Here is a 13463-nt window from a genome sequence, read left to right on the forward strand (position 1 = left end):
TTTTTCTCATCTTTTCCTTTGAAATTTTCTAAGTGTTCAGAATAAGTTAACCTTTGAACGTGGTAGATGATAGGTTGAAGTTTTGCTTCCTTGTTCGTGATTGTGCGGGTAAGACCGTCACTTGCACTTACAAGGATGGCTAAACTTTACTTACATCTGACCTGCGTGTAGGTTTTCCTTATTTTTAGCGTTGTGTTTATGCGGGTTTTGCCGCCTTCCACACGTAATGACTTACTTCTTCCCCCATTTATGCGGTGAATACCGTCACCAGTGTGGGAAGTTCATAAGTATAAATGTAAGGCTATCAACACACTGTGAAAGGAGAATCATTTCCATTAGAAGTGGCTCTAGGCCTTTTCTTTACAAATTTGGAATTGATCTACATACAACATTTGCGTAATTGAGCTCCATTCCATGTTCTTGGGATGGGAGTGCCATCGAGCCTTTCTAGCCGGTATGCGCCTTTTCCCAGGACTTCTTTGATAATGTATGGCCCTTCCCAGACTGGGGCCAGCTTTCCTGGGCGTTCTTGGTTCGAAGCCTCGTTGTTACGCAGTATGTAGTCTCCTTCATTGAAGTTGCAGAGTTTTACCCGCGTGTTGTAGTACTTTTGCTTTTGTCGCTTGTAGTTCTCTTCACGCACTGCGGCTAAGTCTCTGCGTTCCTCGGTTAGCATAAGGTCCAACCGTCTTTCCGCATCATTGTCTTCTGGCTGAATCAAGACCCTTGGTGAGGGTAAACCAATTTCGACCGGGACCATGGCTTCAGTGCCATAAGTGAGACTGAACGGGGTTTCTCCCGTACTGGCCTTCTTCAGCGTTCTGTTTGCCCAAAGGACGTGCGGAAGCTCGTCCACCCAGCCGGATCTGTGTTCCAAGAGTCTTTTCTTTATGCCTTCGACGATGCTCTTATTTGCTCTTTCCACCTCACCATTACCTTGCGGGTGTGCCACTGAGGTAAAGGTGTGGGTGATTTGAAGTTCTTTCAGCCACTGCTGTAGCTTCTTGTCAGCAAAGTTGGTGCCGTTATCGCTCACCAAATTCTGTGGAAGTCCAAAACGACAAATAATAAATTCCCAAATAAATTTTTTGATATGTTTCGCGGTTGTTTGGGCTAAAGGTTTTGCTTCTATCCACTTGGTGAAGTAGTCGATGGCTACCACTAGGAATTGAACATTTCCTGCTGCTGTAGGAAATGGGCCTGTCACATCGATGGCCCACTTCTGAAATGGCCATGAAGAAGTGACTGGAACAAGTTCATTCTTCGGGCGGTGCGTGTTGGGTGCGTAAAGCTGGCAAGACCTGCATTTTCTGATGTATGCCAGTGCATCCGTATGCATCCCCGGCCAAAAGTATCCTGCGTTGTTTAGCTTAGCTACAACAGCGCGGGGACCTGCGTGTACTCCACAGATGCCTTCGTGTACTTCCCTTAGGAGGTAGTCAGCATCTTGGTTGTCCACGCATCTTAAGAGTGGGCCAAGAAAGTTACGTCTGTAAAGGATGTCATCGATGAGTTGATAATTCAGTGCTTTACAGCGTAGTTTTCTTGCCTGTGTTTTGGACTCCGGTAGTGTACCTGCCGCAAGGTATTTTATTATTGGTGTCATCCACGTTTCCGTGCTGGTTTGGATGACACAAATTTCCTTGTGCGGGACCGATGGTGTCTCGAGGAGTTCAATGCGGATATCCTTTCCTAAGTGGGTGAAGGCTAATGATGCAAGCTTGCTTAACGCATCCGCAGATTTGTTTTCACTTCGCTTGACGTGTATGACTTTGTAGTCATTGAAATCGCGCATAAGGGATTTTGCTTGTGCGAGGTACAGGGCCATTGTGTCGTTCACGGCAGTGTACGTCCCGTTGATTTGATTGGCTACTAACATGGAATCCACGTGGGCTTCCAAGTTTTTCACTCCCATCTTACGCGCAATTCTCAGCCCAGCCAGGAATGCCTCATACTCGGCTTCGTTATTCGTACTTGGAAAATCCAATCGAATAGCGTAAGTGTATTCTTGGCCCGCTGGGTTGGTTAGCTTTAGCCCTGCGCCTGAACCCTCGTTATTGGCTGCCCCATCAGTGTGGAGTCGCCAGACATCATTGATGTCTTGTGCTGGAGAGGGTTGAGCCTCTTCCTGGCACTCTTTTTCCCGCGATGCAGGCACTTCTGCAATAAAGTCGGCCAGAACCTGGCCTTTTATGGCTGGTATTGGCTTATACTTTATCGCGTATTCCCCCAACTCAATTGCCCATTTGGCTAGGCGTCCCGATAACTCGGGTTTGCCTAGAACGTTTGCAAGTTTGAAGTTGGAGAGAATGGTGATTGGGTGACCCTGGAAATATCGTCTTAACCTGCGTGAAGCGTGTATAAGTGCTAAGACTAATTTTTCGAGGGTAGAGTACCGGGTTTCTACGTCTGTTAGGATACGGCTGACGTAATAGATTGGCATCTGGATGCCTTTTCGTTCTACTAGCAGGACTGCCCCGGTTGCTCTATCAGTTGCGGAAAGGTATAGGATTAACTCCTCTCCCGCTTTTGGTGCTGTCAGCGTTGGGAGTTCGATCAAGCGTGACCGAATCTCCTGAAAAGCTGCTTCCGCTTCTGGTGTCCAACGGAAGTGCGTTTTCTTTAAACAGTTCCTCAATGTTGACACGAAGGGAAACGACTTATCCGCGTGGTTTGCCAAAAAGCGATTAAGTGCCACTAGTCGTCCATTCAGTGTCTGAGCCTGTTTGATGGTAGTAGGTGATTCCATTTTGATAATGGCTTCGACCTTTTCAGGGTTCGCTCTGAAGCCATCTTTAGTGACGATGACCCCCAAGAACTTCCCTTCTTCCATTCCAAAGGCACACTTGCTCGGGTTGAGCTTCATGTTTATCTTCCTGAGCGTGTTGAAAGTTTCTTCGATGTCTTTCAACATCGCTTCTGGGTCAGGGCTTTTGATGACCAAGTCATCCATGTAGACTTCCAAGTTCCTCCCAATTTGGGCATGAAACTGGTTGTCCATCAGGCGTTGGTATGTGGACCCGGCATTCTTAAGTCCGAATGGCATCATTTGGTAACAAAATGTGCCATCGGGCGTCCGAAAAGCGGTTTTGTCCTGATCATCAACGGCCATGTTGATTTGGTGGTACCCCTTATACGCGTCCAGGAAGCATTTAAGGCGGAATGGTGCCAACGAGTCCACCTTAAGATCAATTTCAGGTAACGGATAACAATCTTTGGGGCATGCTTTGTTCAAGTCTTTGAAATCTATGCACATGCGCCATTGTTTGTTATTCTTCGGTACCATAACGGGATTTGCAACCCAAGTTTGATATCTACTAACGCGTACGATGCCTGCGTCACGGAGTTCCTTGACTTGGGTTCTACACGCGTTAGTTTGTTCTGGCCCCATTACTCTGCGCTTTTGTACGATCGGCGTAACAGCCGGATCGCATTTGAGCTTATGCTCTGCCTTACTTCGGGGTACACCAGTCATGTCAGCTGGTGTCCACGCGAAGATGTCAGCGTTCTTTTGTAATAAGCGCTTAAGTAAGGTGCGTGTGGGATCAACAATTGTTGGGCCAATGGAGACGGCCTGGTCCTGGTACTTGCCGTTGAAGGCCCATCTTTCTGGTTTGGTGATGGTTGGTTTAGCCATCTTTGGTTTGGGTTTAGATGAGACAGATGCGATGCATACCTGGGGAATGCCGGTGATCATCGCTACACCCTCAGCAGTTGGCCATCCCATCATGCCGTGGACTGAGGATACCACGGCGTTGAATCTTGCCATCCCGTCTCTCCCGAAGAGAATGTCGTATGTGTGGTGTGGCTTCCTCATCACGACAAAGTCCACATCTTCTATGCGGGAGTGTTTCCCATCCGTAAGAGTGACGGGGAAAGATAGGATACCCAGGGGGGTGTTTGTGCTGCCATCAAACCCTTCCATCGAGGCGCAGATCGTTTCCAGGCGTTCCTTGTCTTCGTCATCTAGCTTGTCGAAGAACTGCCTGTACATCACCGTTGACGAGGCGCCGTTGTCAGCAAGAGTGCGGGAGGTGATGTAGTGCCCCAGCTGGCTTTTGATGACGATAGGGCCTTCTTTGCTGGGTCCTCCTGGCACTCGCGGGAAGCGCACCTCAGCTTCCTTCCACGCACATGGTTCTATCGTTCGCCTTTTTCTTCCTCTGATATTACCATGAACCATGTTGATGCTGATGTCAACGGGCTTCCGTCCGTTGCCTCGGTACCGGTTGTCGTTCCGTCCTCCCTTCTTGATTGATGCCACCAGGTGTGCCAGTCTTCCATCCTTGACGAATGCTTCAACAATATCCTTCAAGGATGTACACTCTTCCGTACCATGACCTTTTGTCCCGTGGAAGTCACAGGATTTGCTCTGATCCGCATTAGGTCGCTGCCGGATCATTGGAGCTTTTGGCCACGGTAGCTTTTCAGTGGCAAATATCTCCGTGACGCTTTTGGTGAGTGGCGTCCACCGGTGCTTTTGGCTTGAAGGGTGTGCGTGATTTCTTCCGCCAACAAGAGGGTGAGAGCTGGATGAGGTGTCAAAGTTTACCCTTGACTGCCAGATACCTAGCTTCCTCTTTTTGTTCTGCCGGGCGATCCGGACATTGTTCTCTCTTGTCCTCTGCGTGTAGAGGTGTGTACTCTGGGGAAGATCCCTTCCCAGTTGCTTCTCCGTCTCGGCAAAGCGCTTGGCCGCCGTCATGATGGCATCCCATGTTGATGGCATGCCATCCTTACCCGTCAATGTGCGGATAAGCTCCGGGTATTCGGCACCTTGGATGAAAGCGGCGCGAACAAGATCTTCACTTATGTTGCCGAGACTTAGTTTTTTGGAGTTGAAGCGGGTGATGAAGTCTAACAAAGATTCATCCTCCTCTCTAACGCAGTTGAGGATCGTCCACTGTTCTTCAGTATATTTCCTCTGTTGGCTGAAGTGCTGGCTGAACTTGTTCTGAAAGTCCGCCCAGTCATATATGTGGTGGACCGGTAAACGATCGAACCATGCCCTGGCCGCTCCAACCAGGGTCATCTGGAACATATAACACCACGTGGGCTCCGTCCAGTTACTGACGGTTGCCCCCGCAATGAATCTGTTCAAGTGGTCGTCCGGGTCGGATAGACCATCATAAGTGCCAATGTTGGACATTTGTTTGGCACTTCTCGGGGCGATTGCTTCCGCAATGTCCCTCGCGAACTTTGACTTTCCTGCATTTGTAGCAGTTGGCCTAAAGGTTTTGGAGAAGTCACGCGGGTTTCTCTCCGCATTCGTTGGTTTAAAAGCTTCCCCAAAATTCCTTTTCGGCTGGAAGTCCGTTTCCTTACGCTTCTCTTTCGCCTTATGGCGAGGGTTTGCGTCGGTATCGGATTCTTCTCTCTCCTCGTCTGAGTACTCACACTCGCTGTTCATATTGAGCTGTTGTCGAGTACTGCCGAATTCGTCAGCCTGTTGAACTGAACGCAAGCGTTCATCCAATTCAGCTTGGAACTCTCTCTGACGTGCTTCGGCCCACGCCTTCACTTGATCTAGTGTTTGGCGAGGGGCCCTCGTTCGTTTTTCCAACTGGGCGTCAGTGAACCCCAGTGGAATATTTACTGCACTTGCCCCGGCTTGGGTAGTCGGGGTAGTGTTCGTAAGATTTGTATAACCGCCGGTGTTCCCCCCAGTTGCTGGGGTTGTGGTTACCGGGGTTTCTTGGTCGGTTACTGGCCTTGGGACCGGAGTAACGTTAACCATTTCTTCAGAAATTTTCAAAAACTAAATTAGTTCTAGCTTTTACCCACGGATGGCGCCAATGAAGAAACACTAAGTGAACCCACGGGCAGATTATAGATAATCTGGGGGTTAAGTAATGTTTCCCACGAGGATGAGGTCCAGCAGAGAAGGTTGTTCTTCAGGGGACCTGCAAAACAGACACCGTAAGCTCGTCACTGAGAAGCGGGGGGTTCCTCCTTGTGACCACCATCCGGCGTGAGAATCAGACTAGATTGCTCTGAATATAAGTGTATATTAAGAGATTGCTAGATAAGATTGAGATATCAGATCATGTCCTTACCATTCCAAGGTGTTGGAGTATTTATAGCCGAAGGTAGGTTTCCTAGAAGGTACAGCCGGCTGAATAGTATTCCTGTTCTACCAACAGTGAACTACGCACAGGCCATGCTGGTTGGTGGATAGGCTACGGCCAACAGTAAAGGTCGGCTGTATACTGTTCCTTTACTGCCGGCTACGCACTGTTCCACCAACTGTAGGCTGCGCGCGTCCCATCGTAAGGGTTGGTGAGTAGGCAGCGACTAATAGTGACAAACAGTACTAGAGGGTGCTCCTCCTCGTATTGTTGTCGGTGAGCTGTCACCCTGTGATTGGTTCATGGGCTGCTCTGGTCAAATTGCCTGTTCCGCCCATACCTTAGTAGGTATAGTACGAAAGACCTTCCAGAAGCATACGGACTGGCTCATTTAGGCGGGATTATTTCCGCCTTGCTCATTCCTTCATGTGACTACTGAAGTAGCGAATGCCTTGTGCGTGTAGCCTTGCTGTTAGTGCGGGTAGCCTTCCCTGATGGCTTGTATCAGCAGCTGCGGGAACAGGCGGGGTACTTCGCCATTGAGAGGCTTTCCCTGCGGGTACAGCTGGCGTACTGCGCGTAAGGTTCTCTGAGCATGGTGGGCCCTGCTGGAGCAGTTGGTTATTGCGCAGACGTCCCTATTCAAGGTGAGTCTTGCGGGTCCAACTGGGCTCTGCTGGGACCTACCTCTTCAGTAGTTGTTGAGAAAAAGAAAAGTTAAAGAAGATGAGTTGTGTACTATATTATTTTAATATATTATTATAACGTTTAATTCTTTATTACTTAATAGTACTTTCGATTTTAATTATATTAAAAATAATATTATGTTTTTTATTTAATATTTTAAATGTAATTTTCTTTATTTAGTTTATTAAATGTAATGTTTAACGTTCAAATGTTTTGTTTTTTTTAATTTTAGTTAATAACCTTTAGAAGATTAAATTAAATTAACTTTAGTTATATAATATTATTATTTTATTAAAAATTGAGGAAAGTGATGAATTGGTAACCATTTTAATAATATTATGAAAGATGGTGAAGTAAATTAAGATATGATGTGACGCTGAGGTGTCACTAAGGATAACCACACCTTTTAGACTTAACTTGCACATGTTGTATCCAACTTGAACTTTTTTCCAAGATTTAAATTCATGCTTTAAAACCGACAAAAGTTAAAAGTCGTATCATGGGGACCTATAAATGCTCCGTTATTATTTCAATGAAGAAAACGAAAAGGCTCATAGAAAACCGTAGTCTTTTTCTTCTTATTCCTAATTGTGTGTTTCATTTTGCTCATAAACAAACACTTCTGACAAGAAGCTTATTCACAATGGCGAACCAGACGCAATGCAGACAACCTCAACTATTTTTAGACATGATCTTCTCATGGTTCTTATCTGACGTGCTCAACAAGCATCTCTACAAATTTCAGGTTAATTTCTTCTTATTTTTTTCTTGTTTGTTTGCATGCCTGTAGATCTTTGAAACATGAATATCTTATTAGCATGCAATGTCGTTTATTTGGAATATACGAAACATTTTTTTTTAGATTCTATTGTTTTGGTTTCTTATTTTTGGCTTTTTTAAATTGAATTGGGTAGCCACTGGTTAAGAAACTCGTAACATGCAAATGATGCAATGTTGTTTGTTCAGGTGGAAGAAGTTTCATTAACATTTTCATCCACAACTCACTACATGAACTCATTCATCTATCTGCTTCTTGAAGAAACACGCACAGATATGTTCTCTCAACTTGCCAGCATTTCTCAAGCGCCAACAAGTCCTTTTATCGGTTTGCAAAGAATAGCGACGGATAGCCCCAAAAAACTGTTCTATCGCATGACTTTAACTGGGATGAAGTATGATCCTATGGTTGGAGATCTTATTGCATTGACGCAAATAAAACCTGATCCTATGGTTGGAGATCTTATTGCATTGACGCAAGTAAAACCTAAACGCGTTGATGATCTTGCTCGATGGAACAGTTCTTTCGTCTTAGCTTATGTGACGAATGTGATCAATGAAAGCCCAATGACAGTACAAATTATGTCATCACATGATCTCATCGAGTCCAACTTGATTCGGATACAAGAAAGACCCAAGGGTTTCGTTGTTTATCTCACGAACTTGACGACAAATATGCGTATATGGCAGGATCTTAATCCGGCTGCCAACATGGATATTATTCAAAGAACGTTGTCATCTACTTGTTCGGTAAGTTCTTTGGCCAAACAGATCATATAAATGTATAAAGTTGCAGCTTGCTTTGTTTGCTACAAGTATTTTACTTTAGACATGTTTTTGGCATGTTTTAGTTGAAAATTTGTTTAAAGCTTTAGGAATGGGTAGAGATACACGTTGCTCAATTCTTGATGTTTGTTTTACCCCTTTTTATTAATCAAAACAGTCAGGTGGCAATTTTCTTAAAACATAAACTTAGATTAACCCAATAAAAAACATGCATATGTCAAAATCACATTTGTTAAACAAGATGTGTTACAACACAAAATGGTAATTGAGCTAAAGAATTATAGAAAAAGAAGAATCACAGAAGAGAAGGAGATCACTCTCGAATCAATAGTTGCCATTCCATTCATCCGACTAATCCTTAAGTACGTATAGAATTATTAAAATTTTACATGTATAAGGTTTGGATCAAATATAAATGAAATTAACGTGCTAATTGTGAGAATCAAGTAGAGTAATTATATATACTTATGTAATTACATCATAGAGTAATTACATAATTACTCTATGATGTAATTACATAAGTATATATAATTATTCTACTTGATTCTCACAATTAGCATATTAATTTAATTTGTACGTTAACTTTCTTCTACATGTATAACCCTCATACTATTCAACAATTACCATGATACCAAACAAGATGGCTTCATTATTTTAGCCTTAACCATGCCATTTTAGTTTAGCACTTACATGGCGTCACTTCAGCTGTTGTTTCGTCGTGCTATCTTCGATTTGTAAGATGAATTTAATGTTAACGCCAAAACCTGATTTCGATTTATAACATGCCGTTTTTTTATTTTAATTGGTTATGCTTTTGTGTAACTATCTCTAAAGGTCAAATAGCTATATTTTCAAAAAAAAGATCGGTCTTCTATTTAAGTAGAAGTTGGACAGAATGGCTATTTTAATTTTGTTTGTTTTACTATGAAAATATTTGAGCCGTTTATCGATATGAACACTTTTTTCGCATTTGATAGATGAACTTTAAAGCTGAAGTGGACACTTACATTTGTAAACGTGTTTGGACATTTTATTGAGGGATTATATTGTTTCTAGGTCTTTTCCCACACATACTATATGTATATACTTATCTAAGTCGTCATAATTATGCAAGCACTAATATGAACTGTCTGAAATGTTTTGTTCAGACTAGACGGTCCGTCTAATCCACGTTTTGGATCTTTTCACTTTAGCGCTTGGACTTAATCTTTGGGTTAATTACGATTTTACCGCTAAACCTTCTAATTAATGTGCATTTTTTGGCACAAAAAGTTTTGGTATGTTACAGTTTGGTGCAACCTTGTTTTTAAACTCTAGGCCAAAGTTTTGTGGTCAGGTGGTATTTTGGTTTATATCAACAACAAAGTTTGTCTATCCATCGTCATTTGTACCAACAGTAGCTAGATATTCACTCCAATCCCATTTTCTTTTTTATTCAAATTTTACATCCAGGGTGACATGAATCTTGTTTTGTTGTGGATGATAAAAATATGTCATTATTTTAAGTTTAGATACACTACAGGTTATATTTCTCTATTGTCACATTACAACTAGTTCAATTGCTACCATAAAAAGATGCTAGTTTATAACATAGTTTTATATATTTGTGTATGCAGGTTGCTAAAGACTGTGACAAGTGTTGTACTAATGGAGGAAAAGGTGTTATTGACTTAAAACTAAGGCATGCTTTTGATTCATTTAAACTAGATACTTCACAAGAAGCTGCTGTGTTAAGTTGTCTTGCTGCTAAAAAGTGTACTCATGGAAACTCATGCACTAAGTTGATATGGGGTCCTCCTGGGACTGGAAAAACAAACACAATTGCATCATTATTGTTTGTGTTGTTAAGGACCAAACACAGGACTCTTACTTGTGCTCCCACTAATATTGCAGTCGTAGGAGTTGCAAAGAGATTGCTGAGTTTGGTAAGTGATCATGATTTGGGCTGTGATACTTACGGGCTCGGAGACATAGTTTTGTTTGGAAACAAAGAACGAATGAAGATTAACACTGATCATGAAGAGCTTCTCGATGTGTTTCTTGACAACCGAATAGTTGTTCTTAGGAGCTGTTTATCGCTGTGGAAAACTTATACAGGTGAAATGATTCGTCTTCTTCAAAATCCCATGAAAGAATACCAATGTTTAAAAGTACTTAAGAAAACGAAGACCAAAACCAAGAAGAAGAATGAACAAAAGCTTGTCAAGAATCAAGAAGAGAATCATTTGACTTTTGAGGAGTTTGTTATGAACAGATTCAATGATTTAAGCAGAAAGCTTATCGCTTGTATCAGGAATTTGTATACTCATTTGCCTACTTCTTTGCTTTCTCTCAAATGCGCAACAAAATTGCATCATTATTGTTTGTGTTGTTAAGGACCAAACACAGGACTCTTACTTGTGCTCCCACTAATATTGCAGTCGTAGGAGTTGCAAAGAGATTGCTGAGTTTGGTAAGTGATCATGATTTGGGCTGTGATACTTACGGGCTCGGAGACATAGTTTTGTTTGGAAACAAAGAACGAATGAAGATTAACACTGATCATGAAGAGCTTCTCGATGTGTTTCTTGACAACCGAATAGTTGTTCTTAGGAGCTGTTTATCGCTGTGGAAAACTTATACATGTGAAATGATTCGTCTTCTTCAAAATCCCATGAAAGAATACCAATGTTTAAAAGTACTTAAGAAAACGAAGACCAAAACCAAGAAGAAGAATGAACAAAAGCTTGTCAAGAATCAAGAAGAGAATCATTTGACTTTTGAGGAGTTTGTTATGAACAGATTCAATGATTTAAGCAGAAAGCTTATCGCTTGTATCAGGAATTTGTATACTCATTTGCCTACTTCTTTGCTTTCTCTCAAATGCGCAACAAAATTGAAACATTCAGTTACTTTGATTCAGGAGGTTGGAGAGTCTGTAAAAGAGACAGTAACTAGAAAGCAAAGGTTAAAGGAAGCTTTCGACGATAGTGTAAACGAATATCATTTTATGAAGCTAAGATTGTGCAAAACAGAATGCTTGAAAGCATTAAACGATCTCAGGGCAGCATCTTATATTCCAAAATCTATGACCATAGCTAAACTTAAAAACTTATGTCTGAGTAATGCTTGTTTGATCTTTTGTACTGCATCAAGCTCAATCAAATTGTCTATAAAAGGAATGACACCAATCGAAATGGTTTTGATCGATGAAGCTGCGCAACTAAAAGAATGTGAATCTCTTGTGCCATTGCAGCTTCAGGGTGTTCGAAATGCTGTGCTCGTCGGGGATGAAAGACAGTTGCCACCTATGGTTCAAAGCAAGGTAAAAATACTTGTTGCTAAACTTTTTGGTTCCCTATAAATTAGTTTCTGATACTGTTTGGGTCTTTGGCAGATTTGTGAGGAAGCTAAGTTCGGAAGGAGTTTATTTGAAAGGCTTGTGTTACTTGGACACCAAAAACACCTTCTCAACATTCAGTACAGAATGCATCCATCAATTAGCCAGTTTCCTAACGCTGAGTTTTACAATGGCCAGATCTTGGATGGTCCTAATGTCATTGATAAAGCTCGAGAAAAGCGTTTTCTCCAAGAAGACATGTATGGGTCGTACTCGTTCATTAACGTTGTTCTGCAAAGGAGGAACTCGACAGGAACCATAGCACGAAAAACATGGTGGAAGTTGCTGTGATTGCGCAGATAGTTGCAAATCTTTTTAAAGGTATTTCGCATTTATATATGTTTTTGATGTGCTTTATTGATACAGCTCTTTTGGTACAGAGTCTGTTTCAAAGAAACAAAAGGTGACCGTTGGGTGCATTTCCCCATATAAGGCTCAGGTCGAGGCAATTCAAGCAAACCTGGGCACAAAGTACAACCAGGAGGCTAATGGTTGGAGTTTCAATGTGTTCGTTCGATCCGTTGATGGGTTTCAAGGTAGCGAAGAAAAGGTGATAATATTTTCAACAGTTAGATGTAACCATCGTGGATCAATCGGGTTTCTTTCCAGTCGAGAACGCGCAAACGTTGCTTTAACTTGAGCAAGACACTGCCTATGGATTGTAGGAAACAAAGAGACCATGATCAAGAGTGGTTCGGTATGGAATGCTCTAGTTTATGATGCAGAAAACCGCGGGTGTGTTTTTGATGCACACGAAGACAAAAACTTGGCTCAAGTCATGGTGAACACCATGGTCGAGTTTGCCAACGTAGTTTCCTTACTAAAACCAGACTCAATACTTTTTAAGGAGGCGAAATGGAAGGTAAAATATGCAATGCTAAATTTTGAGATCCCACGTTGATATAAATTTCAAATATAATCTTTTATGGACAGGTCAACTTTACCAACACGTTTCTTGAAAGAATGGCTAGTATTGGCAATCTCAATGTTCGTAAACTAGTTGTGTCACTTTTTGTGAAGCTTTCAAGTGGTTGGCGCCAAGTGAAGAAAAACAAAAGAAACAGTTACAGCGACAAACAAGGAATGCTAAACTTGTTTGAGATATACAATGTTGATGGGCAACTTAATCTTGTTTGGAGTGTAGACATTGTTTACGAAAACTCACGATGTGTTCAAGTTTTGAAGTTTTGGGACATCTTGCAGTTATCACAAATACAACAACGTGCAAAACATTTGGAGAGTGCTTTTGGGAGCTATACGTATGAAATGATCACTCGTTGTCAAACCAAGTGTTTAGAAAGGTACATACATACACGTGTTTATAATACTGAGTCATTTTTGCTCAAAGATTCTTCTTAACTCTAAAATAATCATATATTGGTTGTTGACAGAAATCATGTTCTGCCGATGACTTGGCCTGTAGATTCGGCTCATGATCCACGTTTGGTTTTGACAAGTCAGTTAGCTAAATTGAGTTTAAACAATCAAACTGGGAGTGCATATTGATGAATCGGTAGCTTTGCTCAGCAAAAACTAATTAAGTGGAGTTTTGACATGTCATAAGCGTATTACATATGTGGCATGATTCATGTTAATTGTCTTTATGGGTTTCGGTTGAATCAAACAATGTGTTACTCAGTAAAGTTAACTTTTACCGAAGCCTGTTGACAGCAGTCTTGGGCGTGTAAGTTGCTTTTGTGTCTAAAGGTTAAGTTGATTGAATATATAGCATGTGACCAAAAAGCTAATAGCAAACAACAATGCAA

At 42.0% G+C, this 13463-nt stretch overlaps 1 pseudogene; it reads left to right on the forward strand.

The window, feature by feature from the left end:
- Positions 1–7398: 7398 nt before the first annotated feature.
- Positions 7399–13203, forward strand: LOC143635543 (uncharacterized; annotated as a pseudogene).
- The last annotated feature ends 260 nt before the right edge of the window (positions 13204–13463 follow it).

Source organism: Bidens hawaiensis, unplaced genomic scaffold (genome assembly GCF_021521415.1).
Source record: "Bidens hawaiensis isolate Kalapana, Puna unplaced genomic scaffold, B.hawaiensis_p1.1 tig00007551_1, whole genome shotgun sequence".
Classification (NCBI taxonomy): domain Eukaryota; kingdom Viridiplantae; phylum Streptophyta; class Magnoliopsida; order Asterales; family Asteraceae; genus Bidens; species Bidens hawaiensis.